At 43.2% G+C, this 14,760-nt stretch overlaps 1 long non-coding RNA gene across 1 annotated transcript in view; it reads right to left on the bottom strand.

The window, feature by feature from the left end:
- LOC106146783 overlaps positions 1-14,751 on the bottom strand; it is a 19,812-nt gene extending 5,061 nt beyond the window's left edge. Inside the window, exons 1-2 of the long non-coding RNA XR_001231348.1 lie at positions 14,650-14,751; positions 13,353-13,463 (exon numbers count right to left, since the gene is read on the bottom strand). This is a non-coding gene — a long non-coding RNA (uncharacterized LOC106146783). The remainder of the gene's footprint in view (positions 1-13,352; positions 13,464-14,649) is intronic.
- Between the last annotated feature and the right edge of the window lie 9 nt (positions 14,752-14,760).

Here is a 14,760-nt window from a genome sequence, read left to right as displayed (position 1 = left end):
AAAAAAAAAAAAAAGAAGAAAAGCCCTTCCCCTAACAAAGGCAAATTCACCACCAATGTTCTTACCCCATAGTGGCCAGGCCTTCTAAAGCCTGGAACTCCACTTCTATTGGGCCAAGGGAAGAGAGAACAGCACATTTCCAACATGGTGATTCAGTCCTTGACTAACAACTGGTCACCCTAAATGCTGGTCCATCAACTTTGGTCTTTTCTCTCCCTATAGCCCCAGGGAGACCTCATGCATCCTCCAGGCAATGCTCAGTAACGCATACCAGGACACCTAGATGAAAAGGCAACTGCACACAGGTAATCCCCACTAACTCTGAGAGGCTGAGGCAGGAGAATCAAAAGTTTAAGCACAGCCTAGGCAACATGGCGACTCTGTCTCAAAATAAAACATAAAAAGGGATGGGGATATAGTAGAATGCAAAGGTCTTGGACTCAGTCCCCAGTACCACGAAAAACAACAAAAAAGAGTTTTCACAGGCCAGGGAAATAGCTTAGTCGCACAAGCACCTACATGGCAAGTGCAAGATCCTGAGTTCAATTCCCAGTACAAAAAAAAAAAAGTTTCATACCCATCTTCTGACCTCCCAGCCTAGTGAGCACTGAAGAATCAGCCTACAGTCTAGCTCCTTTCTTCTGTGCACACCTGAAAGGTATCTTTTCTCAGGCTGGCTGTACCCTTCAGAGAGCACTTCTGAGATCTGCCCTGAACACATTAAGTACCATCCAAACCATCTGAGAACCTTGAGAGCAAAGCTGTATATGGTGCAATCCCTCTTCCCACAACTTGCAGCACAGCAGTGTAGAACTGTGAGCTCTGAAGCCTGGCACTGTGCTGTTAAACTGTGCGACCGTGTGAATTCACCCAAGTGACTGAGCTCACTGTATCAGGAAGCACTGTGAAGGCGGGTGTGGTGGTGCACACCTGTAATCCCAGCACTTGGGAGGCTGAGACAGGAGGATCGCTGTGAGTTCAAGGCCCTCCCGTGCTACAAAGTGAGTTCAAAGCCATCCTGAACATCATAGTGAAACCCTGTCTCAAAAAGGCCAAAAAAAAAAAAAAAAGCTGTGATGAGCTTGGTGTGGCAGCACAACCTTGCAACTCAGCACCTGGGAGAGGGGGTTTGAGGCCAGCCTGGGCTGGGCTAACATAGTTCAGATGACCAGTCCAAACTACAAAGCAAGACTCTGTCTCAAAATAGCAGTGATGATACCACTACATACCTAGTTCATAAGGTTGTTTTCTAAGAACTTAAGGAATATATATCAACTTATGAATACAGTATCAGGGCATAGAAATTACTCGAATATTCACTAAAAGAGAGTGCCTGTTACAGCTGGTGTGCTCAAGCTCACAGGCTGGGGAGACAAAGCACAGTGGTAAAGGGAGGGAGGGACCAACATTTAGGCTGACCCAGAAATGAGAATGGTCAATGTATGGCATTACTGTTTCAGAGTAGGCAGGCAATAAGAGAAAAATAAAGGAAGACATCAACCATCCACTTAGAAAATCTAAACCACACCCATAATCCCAGCACTTCTAAGGCTGGGGCAAGAGAATTTCCGTGAGTTCAAGGCCAGCCTGGACTACATAGTAAGTATAGGGTCAGCCTAAACTACATAGTGAGACACCGTCTCAAAAAAACAAAACAAAACAAAACAAAATAAAATATAGCTCTAGCCAGGCATGGTAGCGCACGCCTGTAATCCCAGCACTCAGGAGGCTGAAGCAGGGGGACAGATGCGAGTGTGAGGCCAGCCTGGGCTACATAAGTGAATTCAAGGCCAGACTGAACTGCATAGTGAGACCTTGTCTCAAAAAGACAGAAAAAGAACAAGAAAACACAGCTCTAAACTTTACAGGGAAGCAAGCCCTTTTGCATGCAGCTGTTTTGCTAAAAGCTCTGAACTTTTTTTTTTTTGGTACCGGGAATCAAACTCAGAACCTTGCACTTGCCAGGCAGGCGCTTATGCCACTGAGCTATATCCCTGGCCCAGCTCTGAACTTTTCAGAGGCAACAATCAAAGATAAGTATGGCCTTAAGAAGAACAATGGGAAGCAGGGCTCCAGAAGGTAAGTGGCTGCTACACCAGCTCTCACACGTACAGAGATGTCCTGTGAGATGACATTGAGGATAGCCAAACTGCAGGCAGTACGTGATACAACTCAAGAGAGTGTCACAGGGAACCCACTCCCAACACTAGAAATTCAAAACTGCATGCTTGGGATTACCAAGAGGTGAGTTATTGCGCTGAAACACATGAATATGACGGTGGTGTTATTTCCAAGCAGCTAATTTGTCAGCTCAAAAGTCCCCAATGTAAAAAGGAAACAAAGACTAAATAAATAAATAAATAAATAAAATAATAGGCAATGAGCTAGGCAAGATAGTGCACACCTGTAATCCCAACACTAGGTAGGCTGAGGCAGTAGGATCGAAGCAAGACCAGCCTGTACTACAAAGTAAGACCCTGTCTCAGCAAAACGAAACAGGGCCAGGGACACAGCTCAGCAGCGCAAGCTCAAGGTTCTGAGTTTGATTCCCGGTACCAAAAATAAAAACAAAAAGAACAGACACTGTTCTTGAAGGTAATGAGTTTTTTCTTATTCTCTGGCTCCACTCTGCCTCAAATACAGAAGTATGAATTATTCAAATTTATGGTATTATATTTCCCATTCCTTCCACCAGAAAGGGATGTGGTGAGGGAGAGCAGAGTGGCATCTTCCACAATGCCTGGTGTAGCCTGGCGTGGTGGAGCATGCCTGTAATTACAGCAATGGAGAGACTGAGGCAGGAAGATCGCTGCAAATTTAAGGCCAGCCTGGGCTACAAAGTGAGTTCATGGCCAGACTGAACTACATAGCGAGGCCCTGTCTCAAAAAAGACCAAAAAAAAAAAAAACCAAATACAGAAAAACCACAATGCCTGGTGCAATGTGTCAGCAGTCCCAACATCAGCATGTTATGCTAAAGAATGGTACTGTCCCACAAGCCATCTTCCCCAGCCTGCAGGTTCAAGTACATGGTTGAACAAATACCCCACAGCTGAGTAGCTGCTAAGCCATAAGGGACTACCACCATAAATCTTAGTTTCTAAATCTACCCACATCCCACACCACCAAATAAATGATCAGCCTAGCTGGTGGCTTACTGGGTTGGTTACCTTACACAGCAAACGCTCCAAGCCAACATCAAATCCTGGAGACAATTACACAAACAGCAGCAGCTAGGGGAAGTGTCCTAAAACAAAGACATTTCTTCATCTACAGATGCTGCAATATGCCCATTCTCAAATTACTCATCCCAAGAAAAAGCAAAAGCTAAAAAGGTGGGGGGGGGGGAAGGTGGGAAAGATGCAAGGGCCATGGGCAAGATGACAACACGGGTGACACACAGGTAAAGCTGAGGGTGTTCTAAAAGTCTCTCACAGATTTTTACAAGGACAAATCAAAATAAGTGCTACACATTTTTTTCTCATCCTAGAAGTGAAATCCAGGAAATCCATCCTGGTACATGTGCCTAAGATGGTCTTTGGGGTTCAATGTTTATGCACATGTGCATTTTTGTGAAGACCCACAGCATTCTTCACATTCTCTGGAGACCTCCGACCTCCCTCAAGTTAAGAACTGATGCTTTAGTGAAAAGCGGAGCTGGTCTCATTCTTGGCCACGAGACTTGCAATTACTGTAAGCCCTTTAAAGAACTAAATGAGAAATGGGATTGTAGAGAAAAGTAGAGAAATGGGATTAATTTAAAGCCAACACCAACAATGAATGAATGAGAAAAACTGTAAGAAAATGGTTATTATATAGTAGGAGTATAACACTTGCTTTTGATTATGGAAATTTGAGCAGGCCTTTTGTAACACCAGAGGAATGTCAAGCATCAGACTTTACAAGAACCTGAGTACAGAAACAGCTCAGCAAATAACAAAATTGTAACTGCAGCTTCTGCAGGCTTGGAAGTAGATGAATCGAGGGTACTGAAAAGTCTGCCGTTACAATTTCATTAATGCAAGTACTTACTAAAACTTATTATCTGGCTTTTTTGTGGGATAAGGTTTTACTTTGTAGTAGTTCACGGTGGCTTCAACTCAGTGATCCTCCTGCCTCAGCTTCCCAAATGCCCAGCCTTATCTACCTGGCTTCTAATTTAAGATTTGCCTGCAATCCTTTGATGTTATAAGCACTTCTGCTCCCTCAAGTCTGGGTTTCTGCCAAATATAGCCCTATTAAGTGGCAGCATGACTCTGCCTGCACCCCCAACTGCCTCTTGACTTGGCTGGACCCTGTGCAACACGCCACAGCAAAGCCCCCTCAATTCCTGACACAAGGTAAGATAAGCCAAGACTCATTTTCAGATATATCCTTTACCATCTTTATTCTTTTTTTTGAGACAGGGTCTTGCTATGTAGTTCAGGCTGGCCTGGACTCACTATGCAGGCCAGGCTGGCCTCGAACTTGTAATTCTCCTGTCTCAACCCCCCCAAGTTCATTCTTTTTATAAGCAACTCATTCTAAATTCATTTCAACTACTCCTAGTTTATAAACAGGTATGGAAAATTAATTAGCTTTCCTTGTTTTCCAATTCAAAATTTCTTGCTTCAAATTCGGAAGTACTGTACACTCAACTTCTAGTGCAGGCGACTGTTCAACAAGTATCCCATCTGGTGTGCCTCTGTAATAATGAGCAAGGGTGTGCAGAAGCTGCTACTAAGGATGCGCAAATGAAGGACAGAGACTGAGCCTCGGCCAAGGTAAGGCAGTCTACATTCTCATTCTGCAAAGTCCTCCGCTGTTAGAAAGCTCTACTAGGATACACTCTTGACCTTGAAGTCAGAATTACCAGAGACAGAAAACAGGCTCTGAATTCGTCATTTAAGCCCTTGGATTCAACTGAATCTGAACCTTGCTCCAGACTTCTTTGTCACCACCAGCTAACAAATTTCCTTTTGCTATAACTAGTTTTGTTATTTATACCTGAAAAAGACGTAACTACTAAAGCCATTTCCTAAGAGGTCATCTAAAGAAAAAATTACCTGAAAATAAAGAACAAGCACCTTACAGAACAACACCCATGCACGAACAAGACACTGCTTACACACTTGTTTCAAAACACTAACTAAATCATAACTACTGCAAGCTTCCTCCAGTCCTTCCCCTGCATCTGAGAAAGCTTCTAACAAGCAGCATGGGTACAAGGAAAAAAGGAACTATGCATTTCACCCACTACTAGAAAGCAAATGCAACAGTCACCTTTGGGCAAATCATAGGAAGACTGAAAAAAGACTTAAAAAAAAAAAGTTCTCATAATTACCACCAAGTAATATGGGAAAACAATGTTATTCACACTCCTCTGACACACCCCACAGTAAGAATATACATTTAGCTTAGCATGCTCAAGGCCCTAGGTTCAAGTCCTACTGCACAGAATTTTATGAACTAGCCCTGAAATGTGACATCCTCTGACATTTCTCTCTAAACAGTAACTGCAATGCACTAAATTTTTTTTTTTTTTTGGTACCAGGAATCGAACTCAGGACCTCGTGCTTGCCAGGGAGGTGCTGTGCTATTAAGCTACATCCTTGGCCCTAAATTCATTTTTCAATCCATGGTCTTAAACTCAAAAAATTACTTTCAAAATTCAGATTATAGTCCAAAGTATCCTGAGCCCAATCCTATTTACCTCACTTTACATATGATAAATGGAGAGGCACAGGAGGGCAGGGTGAATGGTCCAAGGCCACACAGCAGGTGAGGCTGGCTGCCAGCAGCCGAAGTGCAGCATATCCAGGCTGGTAATCACTGCTATGCTCACAGGTTTCATTCTATCCAGGACTCTTGTTTCAACATCAAGACAACAATCTGCTCCCACAAAATGTTTTCTCAAACTTAATGGAAAATGTTTCAAGTGTAAAGTCCCCAACTTTCACTCATCTTTTTCCTGCTCTTTTATAAAACACAACCTCAAAGATCAACCTGTCTACAGACATAACTGCCTGAAGCAGGACAACTGAAGATATTAGCCATACAAAGGACACCAGAATTACTAACTAGTCTTTCCAGAAATCGCGTAATGCCAAACCCAACGCCTCTCCCCTGGTACTGCTCCATAGGGTCTCATATCTCCAGATGTAGCATCAGGAGAAACAAAACATTTCAGATAAAGTGGAATTCAAGACAAGGAAGGTGGCCACCGCAAAGCAGGACAAGCATGGACAACTGTTCTCACAGTCCTTCCAGTACAGCAAGGGCTCCTGGTTGCCACTTTTCCCACCTCAAGAAATCTTAACAGTACAGTAAGATGTGCAGCCCAGTTCCACACCCACATGGTTTTCCATTTGCCCACTGGCAATGCATAGGAATACTGACCTCTTTTACAAAGGAGAACCCAGATTTATGAAGATTATGTAACCTGCCCAAGGACAAGGACAGAAAGAGGCGGGCAGGGCTTGAACCCTGACAGTGAACTCCAGTTTTCTCTGTATATGGCTCCACCTAAGCCCAACCAACCCTGCTTGCCATAGCCCACAGTCTCAGAGCCTTCCTACACTGGGCCAAACAGGCTCATATACATCAAACAAAAAAAAAAAAATCACGAAACAAGTTATACTAGAAAGATGTGGTGGCCCGTACCTGTAATTCTAGAACACTAGGAGGCTGAGGCAAAAGGATTGCATCTTGGCAACTTAGCAAGGCCTTGTCTCACAAAAATAAACAAACGCGGGCTGGGTATGCAGCTCAGGGTCAAGACCCTAGGTTCAATCCCCAGAACCCACCTCCCCACAAAGGGACTGTTGATGCCAGTGATGGTGAACCTTTTAGAGCTTCCAATGGTAAGAAACAGCTGGCTGCAGCACACAAACCACAGGCTCACTACTACTGGTTTATACCTAAGGTAAACAAAAAAGAGACCTCTTTATGCCACAGATCAAATACAAAATCTACTGAACTCTTATTTTGAGACTAATGCTCATAGTATCTACCAAACAAAAGAGATCCCTCAAGAAACTGGATCCCGATGACTAATAGTAACATGACCTTCGGCATCAAATGGTTCTTCTAGTCAAAAGGCCCAAAGTCCAATAGCAGGATCCCAGCCTCCTAAAAAGAATTCCACTTCCCTAGCCCATCCAGCTTCCTGGCTGACTCAATCAAACTCTTCCTACAAGATCCTGACTGGTAGCACACACCTTTCTGGGGATGAGAATACTTCTGCCAAACCTAGATGTCAATGTAATTCAAATCAGGACCAAGGGAAGTGAAGGTATGGTGAGATACTGTATGTGTGCTCTGGAAAAAACTTTGGCCCACAGGCACCTTCTAGCACCCTACTCATGCCTCAGATTCAGGTAACCAGGTTTTCATAAAATGGTTGTTACCTTTTAGACCTGCAGATGCAACAGACCCCATTGTTCCTTGCTGGATCATTTCCCTAAACTCTGCATCAAACACCCAGTGTTGACGTCCTCACTGCTGCATTTCTACTCAACCTATTATCATCACTCAATCTCATAATCAGATAACACAAAGGCAATCCCCACTGTTCAGTACTTTTTTTTTTTTTTTTTTTTTTTGTCTTTTGGAGACAGGGTCTCGCTATGCAGTTCAGGCTGGCCTTGAGCTCACTTTGTAGCCCAGGCTGGTCTCAAACTTGTAACAGATCCTCAATCTTCCTGCCTCAGCCTCCTGAGCGTGCCACCATGCCTGGCCTGGACAGTGCTTTTCAAAAAATTTTTTGGAGACAGGATCTCACTATGTAGTTTGGGAGGGCATTGAACTCACAGAACTCCTCCTGACTCAGCCTCCCAAGTGGAGGATTACAGGCATGTGCCACCACACTGGGCAGCAATCCCCCTTTCAATCAGTTGATCTCCATTTACAACTTGCTCAGAGGAGCAGACAGTACCCTTGGAAAGTACCTGGTGGATCTTGGAAACCAATCCTTGCACCAACTGGTGCACATTCCTAGCTGCCCACAGCTTCCCTCTCACGCTGGCATCGTCCTCTCCCCCACTTCTATTTTTTCTCCCTGAGCTATGACAACAAATACTAATCCTGAGAGGGCAGAGGGCACGGCATCAGTATCAGGACCTATGCTGCGTGCCCTCTGAAGTGCTCACTTACTGGCATATGAAGGATGGGCAACTGAAGCTCAGGGAACAATGAATGAAAGACTGAATGTCACACAGTGGGCAGGCAGCAGAGCCAGGAAATCAAGCTGGGTCTGACCCTGTCAGGCTGAGTATTAAGAGTCTTTGGAGCAGGAGAGCAAAACTGAGAAAAGACTGGGTGCCTAGAAGCAGCTCAAATCCACTTGCCTAGAACTTTCAGATAACAGGCTCTTATCCCAGACTCTGAAAACCTAATTTTGGGAACAAAGTCCAACTCTGGGCAGGAGAGGATAGAAAAGTCAAAGATTAAGAGCTAGAAATATTTGCATCTCAGATGCCCTCGGAACACATTCTAGAAAACGTTATCTTGAAATCACAAAACTCATATGTGGGGGAAAAAAAAGGTAAAAATCTCACTAGTGCTGGGTGTGGTGGGCACACACCTGTAATCACAGCACTCAGGAGGCTGAAGCAGGAGAACTGCTGTGAGTGTGAGCCAGCCTGAGCTACAAAGTGAGCTCAAGGCCAGCCTGAACTGCATAAAAAGACCAAAAAGGGCAGGGGATGTAGCTCAGCGGCAAAAGCACCTGCTTGGAAAACATGAAGTTCTGAGTTAGATTCCCGGTACCAAAAAAAAAAAATCTCACTAGTATAAACAAAAACACTGTCACATTGACTTACGACAAAATTCCTGCAATATTTCTGGAAAAAGTTTATGTTAAGCTTCCAAAAATACATCCTTTGATCTTGACCTAGTTATTTTATTCCTAAAAATGAAAAAAAAAAAATTGAAAATGATATCCAAAAATAGAACAAATTGGTATTTTCACGTATCAGAACTAAGAATTCTCTTTAGGAAATGATCACAATGCAGTATTAAGAAATCAAACTTCCAAGAGTACAACTCCATTTTGTTACTCAGGTATAAAGTTAAAAGACCAAGGAGTGGTGACATACACCTAATAATCCTAGGATTCAGGGAGGCTGAGGCAGGAGGATCACCCTGAGTTGCACTACATAATGAGACCCTGTCTCAAAAAATAAATAAATAAAATAATATTTTAGAAGCCTTTACCGTAACAACAGTACAACTTTGGGGTACATCTTCCAGACTGGATTTTATGCATGAGCTTTTCAAACTAGTCAACAAGCTCAGGCAATTAAAAAATAAACAAGGATCAAACCATGCAGCCCACAGTACGACATGTCAACATGCTAATATTCATAGGCCTCCGTTTACTTATTCATTCAAATGGTTATACTGTGGCGGGCGTAGTGGTGCAGGCCTGTAAAACCAGCATTCAGGAGGCTGAGACAGAAGGATCGCTGTGAGTTTGAGGCCAGCCTGGGCTATAAAGTGAGCTCAAGGCTAGTCTGAACTGCATAGGGAGACCCTGTCTCAAAAATGACCTCCCCAAAAAAGAAAAAGTCACTTCACATCCTGAGATTAAACACAGTTACCATATGATCTAGCCAATTCCACTCCTAGATATCTGCCACCTAAAATTAATACAGCTTCACACAATTACTTGTACAGATTTACAGCAGCATTATTAACAAAGGCCAAAAAGAGAAACCTACCCAAATGTCCAGTAGTAATGAACAGATGAAGATGTGATATAACTGTTTAATAAAATATTGCCAATCATAAAAAAGAATGAAGTATCAATTCCTGCCACACAGCATGGGCCTTGTGAAAACATCATTCCGAGTCAAAACATCCAGATATTAAAGGTTACCTACTGTATGATCACTGAAATATCCAGAAAAGAACAAATCTATATAGTAGATTGGAGGTTAATGGATACAGGGTTTCTTCTGGAGAAGATGAGGACATCCTAACATTTGTAACAATGAATGTATGACTCTATAAATATGCCAAAAATTTGTAATGCTTTTGTGTGAATTATACCTTAAAGTTACTATTAAAACAGGAAAAACACACTTAGTATGATGGCACATGTCTGTGACTCTAGCACACTGGGAGGACAAGGCAAGAGGATTCCAAGTTTGGCCCCACCTGTGCAACTTAGCCGGACCCAGTCTTGAAATATAAAGTACCTGAGAGGCTGAGACAGATGAGTGGATGCAAGTTCAACACCAACTTGGGCTACACAGTGGGTTCAAGACAGCCTGAACTACATAGCAAAACCTTGTTAAAAAAGGGGGTGTGTGTATACAGACATTATATGGATAGATAGATAGATGTAGGTCAGTATAAAGGCTCTCACTTCAATACTGCACTTGGGATCACCAGCAGCACAAGATCTCAAATAGTAACTATGCAATAAGTACCTCACCACCACCACCACCCACCACCACCAGGACCACCACCAAAAAAGACCCACACAGAAAAGATGTCTGACAGGACTTTATAATACTGTCATTCTCAAATTATACATAACTGATATTCAATAAATAGGGAATAAGCACATTAATAAAGATTATGCATACTAAAATAAAGTCATCTGTATAAAATGTCTTCTTTTAGACATGGTAAGAGCCCAGGAACTAATTATAGCGATAGACTGCCTGATCATCCATACATGAAATCACAGTATTAAAAAGAATGTGCTGCCAAACATGGCGGTGCTTGCCTATAATCCTAGCACTAGTGAAGCTGAGGCAGAAGGATCACTCGGGCTACACAGTGAGTTCAAGGCCAGCCTAAACTGCATAAAGAACTGGGCACGGTGGCACACATCTGTAATCCCAGCACTTGGAAAGCTACGGCAAGAGGATTGCCAAGAATTCAAAGCCAGCCTGGACTACACATAGGGAGTTTGACATCAGTCTGAACTACACAGCAAGAATCTGTCTCCTCCACCAAAAAATTTATTATTTATGAAAATAAATAATAAATCCTTTTAGAATGTGCTGGCTAGGGTATGGTGGGGCATGAGTAATCCCAGTACTTTGGGAGGCTGAGGCAGGAGATAATTTTGAGCTCAGCCTGGGCAACTTAATGACTTAGTGAGAACCTGTCTCAAAATAAAAAATGGGCTGAGGGCATAGCTCAAAGGCCCTGCTTTCAGTCCTCAGTACCACAAACAAAATAAAATAAAAATGTAAAGTAAGTATTCAATGTTTTAAAAAACTGATCAAGTTTTTATAACATGAGATTCACAAAAAGAAAAGCTACCCACATGTGTGGATTAGTTATTTTTTTGAGATAGTCTCACCGATTGCTAAACTGCCGGGGATGGGCTTGAACTTTCAGTCCTCCTGCCTCAGCCTCCCAGAGTGCTGGGATTACAGGCAAGAGCCACCACCCCCAGTTCCCTATGTGTTTATTACCCACTTCATCTCCCTCTTGAAATACTTTTTGCAGGTCAGGATTGAACCACAGCCCAAATCCATTCACTACATTTCAAACTGCTAAGTAGAAAACATAGAATAGTGTATGTAAGCAATCATATGCCATGCCGCTTAGACTATTAATAAGTTTACCACAATTCCCAGGGATTCAATGTTAGTTCATAGTTAAAACTCATTCTTTTTAAGTCACTACTGACCAATTACGTCCAATGCTAGCAACATTTTTTAAAGGACCTATGTAGCGGAGGCCAGGCTTGCACTTGTGGCAATCCTCCTGCCTCATGTTCTGAGTGCTGGAATTACAGGTGTGCACTACCATGCCAGGCTGTAGACACACTAAACTGTTGTGCAATTATATCTCCCGTTTATTCATTCAAAGACTAAGATGTTCTCCTAGGCACTGAGAATACACAAAGCCAAGCCAGGCAGAATGGCACACTATTTTTGTAAAATAGTGTATACTAAATACAATATACTGTGAGGACAAGAGCTGGGAGGACAAGAACCTTTATACTGACCTACATCTATCTATTTAATACCAAATTGTATTTAGTATACTATAGTATACTAAATACAATGTTAGTGTAACATTGAATACACTAATCCCAATATTTAATTGGGATTTAATCTCAACACTATGGGAAACCGAGTGAGACAGGAGGCTCACAACTATGAACTCAGACTGGGCAACTTAGTATAATTTAACAAGACCTTGTCTCAAAATAAAAATATAAAAGCTAAAAAGTAACTAAAAGCAAAACTAAAAATACTAAACACAACAACCACCACCACCCCCAACAGACATAACAGCACACATCTATAATCCAAGCACTCAGAAGGCTGAGGCAGGATCACTGGACTACATAGTTCAAGGCCAGCCTGAACTGTACAGTGGGACCCTATCTCATTTAAAAAAAAAAAAAGTCACAAAGAAATTTTATTTTTGTAAATGCATGTCTTACATGTTAGTATCAGGAAGAATTCCCCACAATTCTCACCTTGTAAATCTCCAGCCTTTTCTAAACACTAAAAATCACAAAGATTTAGAAAATCCTAGAAACAGTCTGGTGTGGTCGTGCACAACTATACACCCAGCATTCTGGGAGGCTAGAACAGGAGAAATGCATGTTCCAGCAGTTCCTGGGCAACTGAGAGAGATCCTCAAAATAAATAAGGGTTGGGGATGCAGGTCAGTGGAAGATCCTCAGTTCAATTAAAAAAAAAAAAAAGTAGAAATTTCCAATGACAGGTTTTCTTTCCCTTTTTCAAAGCCCGAAATGGTCTACTTTACAAAAATATTCAAAACTGGAAATCAAAATATTTTACATCCACACAATCTTGCCAGACGATGACAGTGGGTTGTTGGAAGCAGATTTAACAACCCAAGATCTTCAAATCACGGAGGCATCCAACAATTTTTGCTTAAAAGACAAAACTCCAATCTCTCCAGAATCCGTAAATCTCAAGTCATTCAATAACCTGAATTGTGTAACATGAAAATATCGCAATCTTCTCTACCTCCAAAAGCAAAAGTGCAATTTAGTACAAAGATCAGAAAAACTAACTCAAAAAGGTAACTTTTGGAAACAAAGTCTAAATTCCTTTAACAATTCAATAATTTATTGGACGCTTCACTACAAAGATTATCTTGTAATTGTTAGCTAACTTTTTTCCTATTTGCCCTCCAACCTAGGCATACAGACAACCCAGAACATCCAAACTACCTTTGGCGGCTTCCACATTCTAACTTTCATCAGTAGGCAAAGTTCCCTTATCTCCACTTCAGTAATTTGCATATGTGGAATGCTAGCAAAATGCAAGGAGGTGGGTTCTTTCCAGTTAAGACCAAATATAACCATTTTAAAACACCAGTTTACTTCAACTTGTGCTTTAAGATGCCAACTGTATTACCTACCCCAGTAAAAGGAAGAACAAGGCAGCAATGCAACTGGCTCCAGATGAGGCTTCCTCTTCTAGAGTTGATCAATGGAAACCATCCAAGAGACTCCTCTTTCCCTGGTTGAAGCTTTTCAGGGTAAGCGGTTGGTTATTATAAAAACCTTGGTAGAAAGATAATCCCTATCCACGTTAAACCTAAAACAATGTTTTAATAAACTGTATGACCAACGCAAGGTCATAAAACAAACTGTGCCATCCAAAACCTTTGAAACTGAAAACACAGCCATAAATCCTTTTGAGTAATACTTTCTTTATAACTTCCAAGGTCTAGAAATTTCAGGGACTAACAATTTAGGAAACTTGACAGCTTCATTCATGAAAATTTCCCAACCAGTTTTACAGCACCAAAGACCACTGGCTTAAAAGTACAATAAGACTTATTAGAGAAATCCTCTTGAAGGTAAGCAAAGATTATTTCAGTTCTCAGGAGGCACAGGCTACAAGAGGTCACATGCAGTATACACGCTCCTCCAGAAATGAACCCAAGGACAGAGACCAAAAACCTCACCAGGTTGCACAAAACGTACGTCAACAAGCAAGTGAAAACATTTTAAAAACACGAAAAAATAACAAAGCGTTGTCTTGAGTGAAAGGGAGGTCAACCGCTTAGCAGAAGCACATGACTCATCCACGGGCCTGAACAGAAGTACTGACACCGTCCTCTACACCAAAGTAGAGTTTCCCACCTTCGTCCAAGGCCGGGCCTTGGGAGCATCACACTCAACGAAGCTGTGCTATTTCCGTTTGGTGTGCGTGTGGAGGGAAGGAGCGGGATCATTTTATTTCGCTGAATCACAACACCCCTACATCCCCACCCCAAACCACCACACACGCACACAACATAGGAAATAAAAGAGGCCACTGCAAGGACGCTAGCGAGCACCGATCGAGCAAAACAAAGCGCCCAGCGAGGGGGCTGCCAGCCCGGGAGTGGGTGGGTCAAGTGGGCCCGGCTCACCCCGCAAGTCACTGTTCCCACCCATACCTCCGCGCCCTTCTTCCGGCTGGGATACACTGGCAGCCCCCTCCTTCCAGAGAGGATCTGCCTCGGTCTCTGCAGAGCCTCGGATCCCTACCAGGACGGGCGATTCGGAGGCGGGGGAGCGCTGCCCCAACCTGGGCGCAAAGACCCAGGTGCCGGAAGCGGCGCGCTCCGGGAACAGCCCACGTGAGCGCCGAGGCCCGGCCTGTCCCGGAGGACCTCGGCGGGGGGACAGCGGCGCCTGCGGCCACCGTGCAGGGTTCGGACTTACCCGTGCCGGGGTCGCCGCCGCTCCCGCGACCGCCGCTTCCTCCTCCTCCTCCTCCTCCTCACTTGACAAAATGGCGGCGGCAGGAAGTGCCGGGAGCCTCGGCCCGCCCCC

This window comes from Chinchilla lanigera, unplaced genomic scaffold, assembly GCF_000276665.1.
Source record: "Chinchilla lanigera isolate Chin_1 unplaced genomic scaffold, ChiLan1.0 scaffold00094, whole genome shotgun sequence".
NCBI classification, from domain to species: domain Eukaryota; kingdom Metazoa; phylum Chordata; class Mammalia; order Rodentia; family Chinchillidae; genus Chinchilla; species Chinchilla lanigera.
This window is presented reverse-complemented; position numbering and strand designations above follow the sequence as displayed.